The sequence below is a fragment of the Herpailurus yagouaroundi genome, unplaced genomic scaffold (genome assembly GCF_014898765.1).
Source record: "Herpailurus yagouaroundi ecotype Mexico unplaced genomic scaffold, PumYag 217, whole genome shotgun sequence".
Classification (NCBI taxonomy): Eukaryota; Metazoa; Chordata; class Mammalia; order Carnivora; family Felidae; genus Herpailurus; species Herpailurus yagouaroundi.
Window position 1 is genome coordinate 2,499,676 of NW_024412448.1, and position 16,626 is coordinate 2,516,301.

The 16,626-nt window shown below is 57.7% G+C and overlaps 2 long non-coding RNA genes across 3 annotated transcripts; one reads left to right on the forward strand and one right to left on the reverse strand.

The window, feature by feature from the left end:
* Positions 1 to 1,809: 1,809 nt before the first annotated feature.
* Positions 1,810 to 3,376, reverse strand: LOC121018142 (uncharacterized). Of its 2 annotated transcripts, none has more exons than XR_005785040.1 (4): positions 3,278 to 3,376; positions 2,902 to 3,107; positions 2,619 to 2,754; positions 1,810 to 2,082 (listed from the first exon to the last, which is right to left on the reverse strand). It is a non-coding gene; the product is annotated as an uncharacterized LOC121018142 (long non-coding RNA). The 2 variants fall into 2 exon arrangements; XR_005785041.1 differs by lacking the exon at positions 3,278 to 3,376 and adding an exon at positions 3,204 to 3,276.
* Positions 3,377 to 3,463: 87 nt separating this feature from the next.
* On the forward strand, positions 3,464 to 4,541 carry LOC121017976 (uncharacterized). Its single transcript, XR_005784976.1, has 2 exons — positions 3,464 to 3,959; positions 4,303 to 4,541. It is a non-coding gene; the product is annotated as an uncharacterized LOC121017976 (long non-coding RNA).
* The last annotated feature ends 12,085 nt before the right edge of the window (positions 4,542 to 16,626 follow it).

Here is a 16,626-nt window from a genome sequence, read left to right on the forward strand (position 1 = left end):
CTCACGCGCCTTGCTGATCCCCGTTAACAGGATAAGAACAGCGTGCTAAAATGAAGCTGCCTCCATATTTGCTTCCACTTCGCTTCTCCCCGTGGGGAGACAGCCCCCCAAAACAGACTGATGATTGCAAACTGCTTCTGTCCGTGTTCACAACCACGAGGACCTGCTGGTGTCCACTGCGGGACCGAGCCCGTTCAGGAGGTGGAAATCTATGGAGACAGAAAGACAGAACCCACACATTGTGGCTGGATCCCCAGGGAGGGGACTCCGAGGCCAGGAAAGACAGCAAGTCACTTAATCAAGAGGGGAGGGCGGAGGGTAGCAGTGGGGAGCGAGGACCGGAGGGAGCCTATGGAAATACCTCATTCATACGATTGTCACGATTGTCACCGAGGGCGAACAGAGCTCCAGCAGCAGGTTCCGGGAGACAGAGAGACCCGTCCTGGAGCCCGAGAGGTTATCCACCAACTGCCTGCACACCCTTGGTGGAGGGCTGCTTCCGGGGCATCAGTCCTCAGCACTTCTGGCCTATGCCTCTACCTAGAAGGATGCTGACTCAGGCAGCGAGTCCGGGCATAAGAGCAAACAGAGGTCAATGTCAAGGGGCTCTGAGTGGGGCACCAACAGGGTCTGCTACACCATTTTAATAGGAAATTATTCCCAAGGCCGTGCAGCTGATGGCAGACGGAGAGCCTTCTCCAAAGCCCAGCACCACCCCCGCCCCCCGCACCATGAGGATCCCCTGCCCGGCGGTGTCCCCGGTGGGCCTGCTTCTGTGGGCTCCCCACGACACGCAGCTCCAGGGTCAGAGGGCACAGCAGCTTTCCTGCTGACTCTCCCGCTGCTCTGTCACCCCTCGTGGCGCCAAGGGATGACATCACAGCACCAAGGTCGAAGGCCAGGGACATGGAGAGAGGTTGACCTTGAAAATACTGGTTTTTTCCATGGACACAACGAAGGCCGGCTGGAAGAAACATTCTGGAGAACTGGAGCCCTCACTCCTGCTGCCGGGGACTGAAAAGGGGGTACGGCCGCTGGCGAAACCAGTAGAAAAGAATTGAAAACGGGTGTTCACAGCAGCACCATGGACAACGGCCAAAGATGGAAACGCCCCAAAGGTCCATCCACGAAAGAATGGATAAGCAGAGTGCGGCCAGTCCACACGCTGGAGTGTTGTTTCGGCCACGGAGAAGAGCGGAGTTCTGGTCCCTGCGGCCACGTGGATGGACCTTGGCTCCTTTACGGGCAGTAACGGCCCCTGTTGTACGACCCCATTTGCGTGAAGTGTCTAGAGTGGGAGAAATCTATGGAGACAGAAGGCAGATTCCTGGTTGCCGGGGCTGGAGGGGGCCCCTTTATCACGGGGTTTCCTCTTCGGGGGGTGAAAACGTTTGGGACCTAGGCAGGGGTGATGGTGGCGCAACATCATGAGCGTACTAAATACCACTGCAAGGTATTTTAAATCGTCAACATGGTAATTTTGCGTAATGTGTCTTCTACCACAATAAAAAAAAAAAAAAATAGCCACCCACCCCAGAAGAAGGGAGAGGTGGCAGTGAGATTATAAACATTTACTGCGTGTAATTCAGAATGAGAAACCGTGATTCTTTTTCACACCCGGAACGGAGCCCGGGGACAAACCCAAACCAATAATAATAAAATAATAAGACCTAACAGCTGTGGGAATAAAATCGTCTCTTTGGCTCACATGTGGATAATCGAGAGTTAACTCTTAATAAAATAAAACGCAGGAGCAGTGGGAATGAAGATTATCTCCTTAGCCAACTGCCAGAGACCATATTCATAAAATAATGACTCATAAAATTATTTCCTTCATTTTATTGTACAAGACGTAATTGTAGCTGGGCTGTTCCCCAACTTCCAGGGGAAGGTTATTGTCAATCAAGATGAAAAGTGTCATAATTTAAGTCTGTCCCAGCCTGACGGGAAGGTCCATATGGGTCTCTAAGTGAGGCGCGTGGTAGCAGGCACGTGGAGCCGTGATTGACATAGTCACCGGCAGACCAGCTTCCTCCTGGACCTTCGGGGACCACGTGGACCGGATGGTCACTTGGACAAGTCCTGGAAAAAGATGAAAGAAAGGAGCAGCGTCCCCACCCAGCGAACCTTGAGGGGAGAGATTACAGTGACAGAACATGGGAACATAATTGATTTCCCCTTTTCTCCCCTGCGGCTGCCTAAAGCTGGAAGCTTTGGAGCAAATAATACAGCCTGGAAGTCTGGGGGTCAGTTGCATCCGGTTTTGCCATCGCTGCATTGCTGTGGTTGCGTTTTGTTTCTTGTTTTGGTTTTTTTGTTTGTTTGTTTCGTCTGATATCGGGAAGTTTGTTTGGTTTTGCAAGGATGCTTACAGGGGACCAGGCATTAAAGGGGGAACCTACACTCAGCCGGGGCTCGAGGATGTACTGCCAGAAGGCAATGCGACTTCAGCCAGAGGCAACCCCCGGCGGGAGAGATCCTCGAAGCAGGACGTCCCCGGGAGCGTCCGGTGTCCCGCGTTGCAGACAGAGCCTCCCCGGAGACTCCCCCAGACATCCCCGTGCAAGACGGGGCAACCCTCCTTCGCCCCTTCCTGGATCCCTCGTGTGGAGGCTTACTCTTCTCAGAGTAACAACAGAACCGGTCCGGCAAGGCACGCCCAAGCAAGCAGCCTGTCTCCTCCCCACTCCCTTCGGGTCCCGGGTCCCGGGAGGCCGGCCGAGTTTCTCCCGGGAAATCAGAATATTGGGGAGGCTGCGGGAATTTCCGAGGACAACAGCAGAAGGTTGCAGACAGCGCATGCCCACCACCCACACCCTCACACACACACACACACACACACACACGCACACGCATGCACACTCTCTCCAGCCCTCTCTACTCTCGGGAGCCCCCACACACCTCATTGGCATCCAGTCCCATTAACTGATTGCTTCTCCCGCTGTAATATTCTGGGCTGCTTCAGCAAACCTCCTTCTTTTGTTTCTGCTTCCCCGCTGTCCTTTGGAGAGAGGCCGGTGTTGATTAATATGAACGCTCTGCCCGAACCTCTTTCCTCTTCTCGGCAGAGGCATGGATCAATTGGCATAAAGCAAGGATGGGCATCACTATGGAGGGTGGAAGGAGCAGATGCTGGGGTCTTTGGGTGGCCGAGATTTGACATCTTTTTTCTCCCCCGAACCTCCTGGTTCGCCTGCCCAGACCGGGCTTCAAGCGAGCGGCTGGAGGGGCTTTGCTGCTAGGATGCACTGCTCTGTGCCCAAAGCCGCCGAATTACCTCTGAAGCAATATGATGATCGGCTGGGCAGGGCAGGGGCGCCAGCCTGGGGTGGCGGCAGGCCCCGGGGTCCCCTGCCTGCTCTCCCTCCCCTCCCCCTCCACTCCTCCCCTCTCTCCTCCCTCTGCCCCACCCCTCCTTTCCTCTCCCCCGAGCTGCTGTAACTGACATTTTCCATGTGACAGGTTCTGTTTTCCTGCCTCCGGTTGCCAAGGAAACAAAGCGCAGAGGACCGCAGCCAGGGAGCCGTTAGCGGCCTTTTTAAGGGGCCCTGGACATAAACAGCACTTCCCATCATGGGAGCCGGGCACAGAGGTTTAAAAACACAAAACAATACAGAAGAGGGGGCTAACGTAGAAAAAAAAGAAGTCAGGGGGGAAGGGTTCCCCCCCTCCCCCCAACCACCACCGGGTTAATGGGAGAGCGAAGGATGGAAGACAGATCCCAGAGAGACGTACACTCTTCTGGACAAAACCAGCCACCTTCCCGAAAGGTCTGCCGCTCTCCTTGATGTGCAGAAAAGCAGACACCTGGCCCCCAGCCCTGACGCCTTCACTGAGACCAGAAACCTACTCGGGACTGTGGCTCCAATGAGCTGTGGGGGCGGGGGTGGAAATCCTTGGGCTGAAAAGATGCTTTTCTGCAGGCAGGAGGGGCCATGCAGACCTAGCCTCGGAGGAAGGTTAGGGGTTCTTGCTTCTCAGGGCACCCTTGCTTCTGCATAAATAGGGGTAGAGGGGCAGGCGTTTGGGAGAAAATGGCCGAAGAGCAAGGGGGCAGAGGGGAGGGCGCCCCCTCTTTCAGGAAGCCAGCTGGGATTTGAGTAAGACAGAGACACCTTCTCAAAGCAACCACTTCCCCAGCCTCGTTGTTTGTACACACGCGTGTGCGTGCGTGTGCGTGCGTGAGCCTAACCATGGAGGTTCACGTGAGCGAGTCCCGGTGGACCCAGCCCTCTGCAGGCTTGGGGAGAAGACTGTTTATCTGCAGACTGCCCAAGGCAGCACCCTCTGGTTTCCCTCCAGTGTCTCCTTCCCCTCCGCCCTCACCCCGACCCCAGCACAGGAGTGACGGTTGGCTGCTCTCCACCAGCCTGTACCTGTGTCCACCCAGAAGCCTCTGTCCCACCCACACGCCCAGTTAACCAAGTACTGGCGCACGGATAAAGCGAATTTCCCTCCATGATGAATAACCGTTAGTTACTGTTTGTTCCCTGCTTGTCGCTCCTTGTTTCCACGGCATTAAACGTGTATCATTAAACATCTTCCTATCCTGTTTTTAATGATTTCAAATGCCCTCCCCTCTCTGGCTTTCAGGTCCGGACCTTTCCTCCTGGATGCGCCCTGGTCCTCTACACTCTGTAGACTCAGACCGGAGCTCGCCGTCTCCCACTCCCTTCCCCGGAAGTCCCTAAGTCAAAGCCTCAGGGTGGCCCATCCTCCTCCCTCGCCCCCTCAGCTCGAAGGGGCTGTCAGCACATCTGTCAACTTTGGATTCTGTCTCTTGAGTGTTTCTGACCCCCTCTCCTATCGGCACCCCTCCTGCTTCTAGCATTTTCCCTGAGTTATGACGGCTGCCCCAGTCGGTGCCTGCCTCACCAGCATCCCGTCTCCTTCCTGTCCACCAAGGCCGCTGCCACCCATGGGATCTCTCCTCACACGAACCTGCCCCCACCCCTGGAAATTCGTACTTGAGAGCACCTGATGCAAAATCCTTAGCCAGGCGCTCATCACCCTTTGCCTTCTGACCTTGACTCAGCCTCCCGGATCCTTCTCCTGCCTGCGCCCTGGCCCCTCACCCTTTCACACCTCCGTTGCTCCAGCCTGGAAGTTTCCGCCTCCTTATCCTGGCTCTGCTTAGCAACGCCCACCCTCGAAATGCCACCTCCGACCAGAGTCTCACCTGCCCTCCCAGGTCAAATTGGTAGGTACCCCCTCCGTGCTGCCCTCACCTTTTCTGTAGAGCCTCCCCTGAGGTCCGGCCCAGGTTTGTTGTGTCCTCGAAGGGCTGAAGACCATTTGCGGGCTGACAATTGACCTACACCCAATAGCACAAATGCTATGTGCATAGAGGTGCATGTGCCTGTCCTTTCTTTGTCCCCATGACGGGCCCCTGGAGGGCGAAGACAGACCTCCTTGTAACAGAGAGGCCCCGTGGTAGCATCTTGAACAGCACCCGCACGTGGCACGCCTGTCCACGCGTAGGACAACGTCCCCGCGTGACGGACGATCGTCGAGTTGAGAGGCGAGCCTCCTTGAAATGCCTCTGCTGAACATCTTCATGGTGAAATGTTGGAAACATTTTAAAGGGTTCAAAATGGATTCGGCTTTCTTCATTAACAGCGAGGAGGAGGAGGAGGATAACACGTGGTCCACAACCCCACAACCCGGATGCCCCTTTCAGATGTTTCTTGCAAAGGAGCAATTCCCCTTAAAAAGCGAATTCACAGCACTTGTTGAGAGATGGTCAGTCTCCGGACGCGGGGGAAGCGGCCCGGGATTGTTTGCAACGTGGCCCAGCGGCGGGCGAACGGACTGAAGCATACGCGAGAGGGGACGCCGGACGTGGGCAGCGGTGGCACTGGCCCGAGGGAGGGGTGTCCCCAGAGCCCGAGCCGGCTGGGGGGCGGAAGGAGACAGCTACCAGGCAGGGAGACGGGAGCGCTCGAGTTTCTGCATCTGGGAGCCAGAAAGCTGCTAAGTGCACAGCGTAGTGGGGAAAAAATCTCACTTGATCAAGACAAAGGAGGCCGAAAAGAGGCAGCCAGGCGACCCTGAGAGGTTGTGAGTGGCAGGTAAGCCGGGGAGGGCAGGAAACACTTGTGTTGGGCAGAGGGCTCGTGAGTGTTTCAACTTCATGTTGTTATGCTATTTATAAATGGTTTTAAACCTCAGGACCGTCGCAATAGAACCGTTGTGAGATCAGGTGCAAGAGGCCGAGGGCCCGAACCAGGTCGGGGACAGGTGTGCCGATGTGAATATGCACACCCGACAGAGGCCAGGTGCAGGGTCGACCCCCCGGGACCAGGCGGCTGGGAGGATGTGGGGAGGTGGTGCTGGGACAGCCTGACCACGGTGTGGATCGCGTTGGAGGAGGCCCTCGAGGACCAGCCACCAGTTCCCGCCTCATCATCTCGCGGGGATTCAGGCCGGGCCTGGCCAAGGGGCGGGCAATCGGCAACTTCTCCTGCGATGCCCAACACTGTTGAATAACAGAGCAAGTGAGTTCTGAGTCGGTGGTTTGGGGGTAACCCGGAGAGTCTCTGGGGCCCCAGCCACCCTTTCTCGGCGGTCTGCTCCTTGGGCAGAGGCTCGCTGCGGGGTCCGGCTCGGATCTGAAGCCCCCCTCCCCGGGTGTCTGTGATGGGGCATCTCAGCACAAGGTGTGTGTGTGTGTGCTGGGGGGTCAGGGTTGTCCCGTGGGCCTCCCGAGAATGCGAGGCATCCAGAGAGGGGTGAAACCGTCTGAGCCGATGATGCAGGGATTATGAGGGCCCACCCACCTCTCTGCATGGTTCCGACCCCCAGAAACCTCCTGCTTTCTTTACAGGAGCAAAGGCAACTGATCTGTCACGAATGACGAGTTCATCCCAGGAGGCCTGGCCGATCCCAGGTCCAGGCGGCCGAACCCCAGGGAGAGGATTACCAGGCGTCTCATATGCGTCACCGCCTTTAATTTGCTGGAGAGCGTCCCCCCCCCCCCCCCTTTCAGTTTACTTTGTCCTCTCGGCAACCCTGTAAGACAAGCGGGGAAAACCTGGCTTCACCCTTCCCTTATGTGCGTGATGCTGTCTCCACCCATTACATGGATCGTCAAATGATAATACGGGGAAACTGAGGCCCAGAAACGTTAGAGCAGCTGTCCAAGGGGCCCCAGTCAGGCCAGACCCGGTGCCTTGTAACTTCTGAGTTGAGACTCTTCTTGGACAACAGCGCCTCCCGGAAGGGTCCTCAGGGATGGTCATGGCAAAGATCTGTGCTTCGTACGTTTACAATGCATGAGGTGGGCGGGGGGCGGGGGGGTGGGGGGTGCCAGGAACTGACCGAGGAGGACCTCAGAAGCCAAGGGCAAAAGTTTCAGCTTTTCCCAAGAGCAGGAGGGACCCGCCGTCTCTCCAGCACGGGGTGGTCGTGGTGAAGAAGCCTGTCATCAGGGTGAACTGGATGCCCGGGAGACCATGCGGCTTTTTCGGGGGCCTGAGGAGTCAACGCGAAGGAAGCCACGCTCTTTGACCTCTGCGGGTGGTACAGGCTTGCCCTGAGCCAGGCCTACGTCCACAATGCCCTGGGCTCCAGGCCATGCCAGTCACCCACCAGGACAGGGAGCTCCACTCTGCTGCTCGGGGAAGTCTAAGGATGTCTCCTTCTCCAGGGTGTCTCCATGCACAGAGTGTCTCCATCCCTGGGAAGCCTCCATCCATGGGTGCCTTCATCCCCAGAGAACCAGGAGACCTTCCTTCTCTTTCCTTTCCTGGATCAAAGAACACTGGCTGGCCGGCCCCAGCCCTAGGTACTGGATCCAAATTAATTGCCTTTGTTACTTTAACGGTGCAAGCGTCCCTCCAAATCTTTTCCATGCAGCAGATTTGTGTATGCTGCTAAAAATACGAACACTGACTCACAGCTTCTGAAGATGGAAGAGAGAAAGAACTCTGCGTGGCCTCTCTGCTCTTTGAAGTCAGGCCAGGGTGCCAGCACGGGCCGAGGGTCTGAGAGCAAGCAGGAGCTCGCACACAGCTACAGAAGGGGCAGAGAGAGAGAGAGAGAGAGATGTCCAGATGGACGGAGGGGTCTGGACAGGACCCAGGGCTCCGGGCTGTCAGCCACACCCTCAGGGCACAACTCTGCAGTTGCCAAGAAACCTTTCGCAGCATTTCTTTGAGTCCTTCCTCTGCTCCGCTTTTCGGGGTGTTACCTTGTGAGAGGGGTAGATCTCAGTGCTTGTTTATGGTCTTTTGTGCCACTTCCACCACCGTCCAGCTCAGACCAGCCTTGCAGCCACCGTGAGAGCCTCCCTGATAACGCCCGGATGCGTCTGAGGGTCCCTGATACACTGGACCCTCCGCGTGGCGCCGGTGGAGAGCGGGCTGCTGGAGAGATCCACAGGGCACCAGCCTCACCCAAGATGAGCAAGACAGGGCCGTGGCCACCCCTCCTCTCCTGACGCCCCAGCCGGCCTCGAGCCCGGCACCCTGCCCTGGGAACGCCTTGCACCCTTCTGTCTCCACTCTCGCCTCCACCCCGGGGGCCGAGACGCAGGCAGCATCTGGAAGAAATGAGACTCTGCCTGCAATTGGCAACCGGCTCAGGCAACCTGTGCTTCCTCCTCATCTAAATGAGGGCATTAGCAGATGCCCCCAAAGGGGATGTGAGTTAAGGGAACGCAAATACGTAAGACCGCCCGCCCGATGCCCGGCCAGAGAGGCGTGCGTGGTCACGGATTAACGCGCATTGTTACTTACTGTGTCCGACCCCGGCTCTGCTCTCCCAACGTGGGACCTCACTTACCCCATCCCCGCCCCACATCTGGGTCTCTGGCCCCTCTCCTTCCTGGGCCCCTCAGGGCTCTGAGTCATGGACAGTTGGCTGAAAAGCCAACTCTGTAAGCCCTCACCCCTGGGAAGCAGCAGCTGAAGAAAAGAAAGCCTTCAAGAGAATTTTCTCGGCAGCCAAGGCCCTGCGATGAATCAGGATTCTTTTCAATCCCTGACTTTATTCCAGGAGACCCCCTCGGGGTGCAGAGCCGGCAGGAGCGGGCACGCGGAGGACCCAGGGGAAAGGAGCCGGGTCTGTGCTGAGGAATAAGGTGCTACTGGGTCCCCATTGGGCTCTCAAGGGGACCTGTCCTGCTGTGTCTAGAACTGAGGGGCTAGATGTCCCTTCCCAAGCATGAGCACCCCCCGCGGAGTCTGCCTCCTCCTTCTCCCTGAGGCATCCCCCCCCCAACACTTAGCCTCCTTGAAAATCGTCTACCCAACTGTGGTCGGTGTGGAGCAAGGGACAGGGAAGGAGATTTGGGGTGGGGTGGGGCCCTAAAACAAGAATGTGGCCAGAGGTGGCTGGCCACTCCTCCACCTGGGGCCAGTGCCTCCGTGCCCAGCGCCCCGGGACCCTCCAGCCCTGAACGGCCAGCCGTGAGAGTGTCCGCCCTCAGGTCAGAGCCGGCTGCCAGCTGCCCCCACCCCTGCCCCCTCCTCGTTCTCCCCAGCGTGCGGTATCGGCAGAGCGCGGGGCAGCCGGGACGCCCGGTTCCCCGGGACTCTCAGTCGCGGCAGGCGCTTAATGACCAACGGCCCCACCATGCCTCCAAAGCACTGGAAAGTGCTGGAAGGTAGCTGTTAGCAGCAGACCACATTAAACAGCGAGCCGATCCAACTAGAGACCTGGTTGGGTGTGCTCAGTACGCCCGCCCCCAACGCTGCCACACATGCACCCCCTTTATGGGAGCTGCGCACGGCCACCTTGATCCATGGGCAGCTAATTATCCTGCAGCCGAGCCCTGTGGGGGAGAGGGGAGCGGGAAATGGGAAGGGAAAGCCCATAATTAAACCTTTGAGTGCAAAGTGTTCTTTCCATGTTGGAGACTGATTGAACCGAAAAGGAGGAGGGTCCTACCAGAAGGTTAATTCCCAAATTGGCCACCTCTGGTTTAACTTGGGAGTTAAGTGGGACTTTTTTTTTTTTTTTTTTTTTAAGATGGTGGCCTGTTAGAATTTTATTTTTATTATGCGGCCTGCCACAACGTTCCCTCTTCGTGCCCTTCTGGGTCAGGTTGTTGTCATAACGGCTCCAACTTGCTCCTGCCTGCCTCAGTCTGTGCCCCTGGGTGGCTCGCTCTGAGCTCAGCCGCCCGGCTGGCTTTGCCAACGAGAGATGTGACGCAGCGCCGACTTGGGAAGCGCCCGTGGCCTTTGGAACCCCGGGACCGCCGAGGGAGAAGCCCAGGCTCACCTCCCCGAGGCTGCGAGGCCACGTGGGCCCTCTCAGCCGGGACCTTGAGCCCAGCCAGCCTGCTGCCTGCCTGACCCGCCCGGCTAATCCACAGAAAACCGAGAAGAAACGAACACAGTTCTCAGCCACCCAATTGGGGGGTCATTTATTGTCAGTCACCTAACCTGGGGGTCATTTTATTCTTTTTTTTTTAAGTTTACTTACTTATTTTGAGAGAGAGAGAGAGAGAGCACGAGCAGGGGAGGGGCAGAGAGAAGGGGAGAGACAGAATCCCAAGCAGGCTCCACACCGGCAGCGCGGAGCCCCACGCAGGGCTCGCTCCCACAAACCACAAGATCGTAACCTGAGCCGAAATCAAGACACAGATGCCCAACCGACTGAGCCACCCAGGCGCCCCCATATATAAGATTTTTAAGTGGCCATACACTCTGGCATAGCACTGTCCACAGTGTGCCCTCGAGTATACAAAGTTTAAGATTGTTTAGTTCAGTATTGTTTGTCACAGTAAAAGAAATTTTGAGCAACTGACCGTCTGTGCCCAAACCCCAGGCAAACCCAAGTATCCAGTGAGCCAAAAGAAAAGACGCGAAAAAAAGGTGTCCTTTTAGCAACCAGGTGTCCACGTCCCCACCGCGTCCCCTTTGGGGTCACAGCACGCTTTTCAGAAGGCATCAGGCCACCGGACATTTTATCCTGGGCCACGGGGGCCCACACCCTCCCCCTGAGGACAACGCCCCATCGGGTTACGCTCCTTCATCCTGTAGGGGCGCATTCGTACTTCCCACGGGTCGTCACTTGAATTGTATTTTCAGTCACTGCTTAAAGCCTTGTTTACAACAGCATTGATCGAAGTCTAGTCCATGAACTGTAAAAGAATTCCTGTTTTTTTAAAACAATATTGCCTGGTATCAAATCATACACAAGTGTCTATCAAGGGATTCCCTTACTTAGTTACGATGCATCCGTACAGTGGAAAACGATATTGTTTTTAAAAAAGAACGCGATAGGGCCACCTGGGTGGCTCAGTCGGTTGGGCATCCGTCCGACTCTCGATTTCGGCTCAGGCAGTGATCCCAGGGTCATGGGATCGAGCCCCGTATTGGGCTCCATACTGGGCGTGGAACCTGCTTGAGATTCTCTCTCTCTCTCTCTCTCTCTGACCCTCCCCGGCGCTCGCTCATTCCCCATGTAAAATTAAAATTTAAAGAAATAAAGAAATAAAAGGATGTGGGGCTCAAATGACCTGAGCCGAAGTCCCAGGCTTAACCGACTGAGCCACCCAGGCGCCTGAAAAGTATCTTTATTTTACTAGCCTCCACACCTGACGTGGGGCTTGAACTCACAACCCTGAGATCGAGAGTCAGATGGTCCACGGACTGAGCCAGCCAGGTGCCCTGGTAACCTGTTTCTTGATTTGGGTTCAGGTTGCCCCGATAAGATCACTCAGTAAAAATGTATCAAGCTGTGCATTTATGATGTGTGTTATTTTCCGCCTGCTCATTCTGTACGTACATGAGGCTTTAATAAACGATTCACGGATAGGGGCGCCTGGGTCGCTCAGGTGGTTAAGCATCCGACTCCTGGTTTCGGCTCAGGTCGTGATCTCCCGGTTCATGAGTTCAAGCCCTGCGTGGGGCTCCGAGCTGACAGTGCAGAGCCTGCTCGGGTTTCTCTCTCCCTCTCCCTCTCCCTCTGCCCCTTCTCCACTCATGCCCTCTCTCCCTCTCTCAAAATAAATAAATAAACTTCCAAATAATTAAACAAAATTATTATAGCAAGTTTAAGTACAGAGCCTGTTGCCCCCTGGAGCGACCCCACCCGCACTTCCGGATGTCCTCGCCTGTGCGTGCGCACGCACGCACGCACGCACGCACACTCACTCATGCCCTTTTAAGCGCTTGGGAGCCCTTCCCGGTTCAAAGGGCGAGCAATGAAAAGCAGAGGATTGATTCTTCTTTACCCAGCTGCCACTTTTATGGGGCCCAGGCCCCTTCGGGTGACGGACAGAGGCGGGGAGGCACTGATGAAATCTCACAATGACACTCATTAGAAACAGCAGCCAGGAACCTCCCACTTCTGGAGGCAGCCCCCCTCCTGCCCACCCCTGCTGCAGGGGAGCGGGGGAGCGGCGCTAGAAGTCCCCGTGTGGAGGAGGGAGGGAGGGAGGGAGGTTAAGGGAAGGTCATCTCTCTCCGTCTCTCCCTGTCTCTGTCTCTCGCGCGCGCTCTCTCTCTCAGCCCCACCCCTGCTGATGGGGTAAGGGGAGCGTCTGCGCTCAGGGCAGTTTGGGGTCACAGCCGGCCCGGCGTCTCGCCATACCTCTGGCCTCTCTGCACCACCAGTCCCTTATCCGGTGCCGGCCTCAGTCCCCACATCTGTGAAATGGGATGTTTGCATCATCCGCCTCCAAAGGGCGTTTGCAGAGCATCCCATGGCAGCGCTCGCGGTTTGTAAAGTGTCACCGGCTGCGTTGTAAAACATCACGGTGTCGAAAAGCACAGTTTCTGTTAATGGAGAGAGAGAGACAGAGAGACAGATGACAGCTCCCGGGAACGGTGAGTGTCGCTCAGGACGCATTCCAGCGTGAAATGATCTCTGTGGCCCGAGGAACAGGAGGGGACAGAGAGAGGGAGGACCCAGAGTCAGGGCGGTGGTGTGGGGGACGGCGGTGGGGGGGGGGGGGAATCTCCAGGCGGCACCCCCTTCCCGCCTGGCCGGCCCAGCAGATCCAGAGCCGGCCCCTCTCCTCCTGCACCCCCTCCAGACGGTTTCCAGGAAGGTCTCGGTTGCCATGGGAACACCCGTCCAATTACTCTGCTTGCAGAAAATCACTTATCAGCCAACTTGGTTGGAACACATCCCTTCTACAGAGCAAAAACCACCTCTTGGGTGTTCACCTCCCTCATAACTGGAGCTTTGAGTGAAGAAATGGAAAAGCAGGCAGGGAGACTCAGGCTTCAAGAGAGGGGGTCCTCGGGTCAGAGGCAGGTTCGGGAGGGACGCGCGCCCCCCCCCCGCAACCCCCCCATACACCACAGGTGGCTCCCTCTCGTCTGCAGGTCGATGGACCCATTGGAGCCCCGGAAGGGGCCGAGCGATAGCAGGGCGTGGAAGGACTAAGGCTATTCCCTTCCACCCCGTCCACCCTGAGCCAGGCTCTTCTAGACACTGGGCGTGCAAAGATGTCTCTGTTCTTCCCATGGGAGGCTCGGAGACGGGGTGGGGTGGAGACCAGCGAGCGGATCATTAACAGTAGGCAACAGAACGATAGGATACGTAAGAAGTAACCCAAGGAGGCCAGAGACTGAGGGAAGGCGCCTCGGAAGCTGGGTTTTGATGTACGAATAGGAGCCTGCCAAACACACCAGGGACGGAAGCGGGCGCTCTGGGCAGAGGAGAAGGTGCTTACGGAGCGGGGTCGTGGGTATGAGAACCACAGGTAGGTGAGCCGTGCCCAGTGCAAAGCCCTGATGGGGAAGGGAGGGAGGTGGGCGGGGCAAGATGGGGAGGGTGCCCTTCAAGGAGGGTGCTCTTGGCCTGTGCGCGGCGGGGAGAGCTCAGTCACGCTGGGACGTGGCAGACGCAGGCGGGATGGAAAGCCAAGCGACCAGCCCGGAGGCAGGGCCACCATCAAGGGGAGGTGGGGAGGCCTGAACTGATACCGGTGGCCAAAAGCACAGGGGGAGAATCGCGGATGTGGGTCACGGGGGTGGGGTGGCGGGACCAGACCTCCGCCCAGTTCTCAGCTCTGGGACGCCCAAGTCCCGAGACAGCCTTAACCAGAATGACGAAGGGCAGGCCTAGAGGAAGAAAACGAGGTCAGGAGGGGTCACGCTGAGGAGGGGCGGGGCTGGGCCCCACAACCCCAGGAGGCCGACCGGTGTCCCGAGCTCTGGAGCCAGACTGCCCAGGTTCCAGCCCGTGTTGCTGCTCAGTGGCGAGCCGTGTGGCCTTAGGCAAGTCAGCGACCGGCTCGGGGACTCAGTTTCCTCCTCTGTAAGATGACACCCACCCCACTGAGGTCAGTAGGAAGGGCCCCAGGGGGCAAGCTGATATGCCCTCTTTGTGCCCAGGGCTCCCGGCCGGAACCCTCCACCGCTTCTGCCCGGGCTTCGCCAGGCCGTGACCGCGTGGCCCCCTCCAGGGAAACCACCCTTCCCCCACCCCCTCCTCGGCACAACTGAGGCACAGTGGGGTGGTGAGCTGGTCTCACAAGAAAGCAACCAAAGTCACAACCAGAAATGGGTGGCATACGAGGCAGCTGGGGGGCTCAGTCGGTTGAGCGTCCGACTTCGGCTCAGGTCGTGATCTCGCGGTCCGTGAGTTCGAGCCCCGTGTCGGGCTCTGTGCTGACGGCTCGGAGCCCGGAGCCTGCTTTGGATTTTGTGTCTCCCTGTCTCTCTGCCCTTCCCCCGCTCATGCTCTGTCTCTTTCTCTCTCTCTCAAAATAAATAAATAAACAGTTAAAAAAATTTAACCTCAAAAAAAAAAAAAAAAAAAAAGAAATGGGTGGGATGAGAAACCGTACGGAAAGTGAAAATACTTTTGGGAATTCTGACCCCCGTCCAGCCCCACACCAGGTGCACATCCTCCGGGGACATCAGGACAGCAGTGAAGTAGGAAGACGATGTCATTGACCCGAGTTGTTGTCTCCTCCAACCCCAGGGGGATGGTGTCAGGAGGCGGGGCCTTTGGGAGGCGGTCAGGTTACGAGGGATCAGTGTCCTTATGCCGAAAGAGCCCCCATTCTGCGACCCGAGGACACAGAGAGGGGATACCGGCTATGAACCAGGCCAACCACCCTCCAGAACCGTGAGAAATTAATGTCTTTTGGCTGTAAGCACGCGGTCTGGGGTGCTCTGTTAGAGTCGCCCAGACAGGCAGGGAGGGCAGACAGGGCCGAGTCCCCTCGGCAGCTCAGTGCCTGCCATCTGACATCTGACCTCCCCCCGGCGTCTCGTACCCGGCTTCCCTCCTACAGGACTTGCTCCTTCTTCTTCTTTTTTTTTTTTTTTTTTATAATGTTTATTTATTTTTGAGAGAGAGACAGAGATAGAACTTGAGCGGGGGGAGGGGCAGAGAGAGAGAGGGAGACGCAGAGTCCGAAGCAGGCTCCAGGCTCCGAGCCGTCAGCACAGAGCCCGACGCGGGGCTCGAACCCACGAACCGCGAGATCATGACCTGAGCCGAAGTCGGACGCTCAACCGACTGAGCCCCCCAGGGACCCCAGGACTTGTTCCTTCCCTAGGAATCGGCAGACTGGTGACCGTAGCAAGGAAATCCCCCCAGCACCCAAACTTATGGCAAAACGAGCCTGCTGCTCTCGCCTGGTCACTTCCTCCCTCCCGGTCCGGGAAAAGCCTGCCCTTGCTGCACCGGGACCGACCCAGCTCGGGGAAGAACAAGCCGCTTTGACAGTGGTGACCCGAAGTCTGGTTAGCGCTCTCCCGCCAAACGCAAGCCCCCGTCCCCGCACACAGGACAGCACACCCCTGTGCGTGTCCCTGTGCCCATTCTGGCCTTTGGGAGCTCGCACGTGGAGTGTTTGATCCTCCCCGCCATCGCGTCTTCGTGGGCGCTCGCTGCGGGATGCCCCCCCCCGCCTGGCACCCCTCGCCTTATCCCTCTGGGCACACTGACTGTGCCCTAATCCCGGGCTGCCTCCTGGGTGACTTCCTGGGCACAGAGACCATGTGACTCCCAGATGTCCTGCTCTCTCCGTGTTGCGTGCTCGTGCGTGCACCTGCCACTGAGTGCCTCCTGGCTCTTGGGACGGAACAGTCAGGTCTCCGTCCCCTCCTGGATCTTGGAGGACTCCGATGGAATGACCCACCAGCAGACACACGGCCTCCCTCCCAGCGGAGCCAGAATGAAGTGACTCCGCTGTGGTGAGCTCCCCGCCAGGCTCCAAGTTCCTCAAAGCCGCCAGCCCCGCGCGTGTTCCTTCCCTGGTCCTCGCCCCGTGCCACGCACGGCGCCCTCACCTGCGAGATGCTCCGGAAATGCACGCTGGCAGCTGAAGGGATGAATAAACCCCCCAAATGCAATAGACTTAAAAATCTCCACGTCTCAGGCGTTCTAACTCTCCCTGGCGGCCGGCGATCGTCAGCCAGGACGCAAGGAAACTGGTGTCTGGGTTGGAAGACCTGGAGGCCTCGGCCAAGACCCGGTAGGGCCGTCATGGCCACTGGGGTGCCAAGTGGAATAATCTGCCTGCAGAGCCGGGCAGGGCGAGTCCGGGCCTCAGGGGGGCAGCGGGGAGTGGGGGAGGGGCTGAGACCGCAGGACAGGTTGGGGCAAAAGGCCCAGGGTCACTCCTAAGCAGTCAGTGCTCTGGGGACCGTTTGACTGCAGCTGCATTGGGGTAGTCCCCTCCCCCCCCTCGCAAGCCCCCCCCCC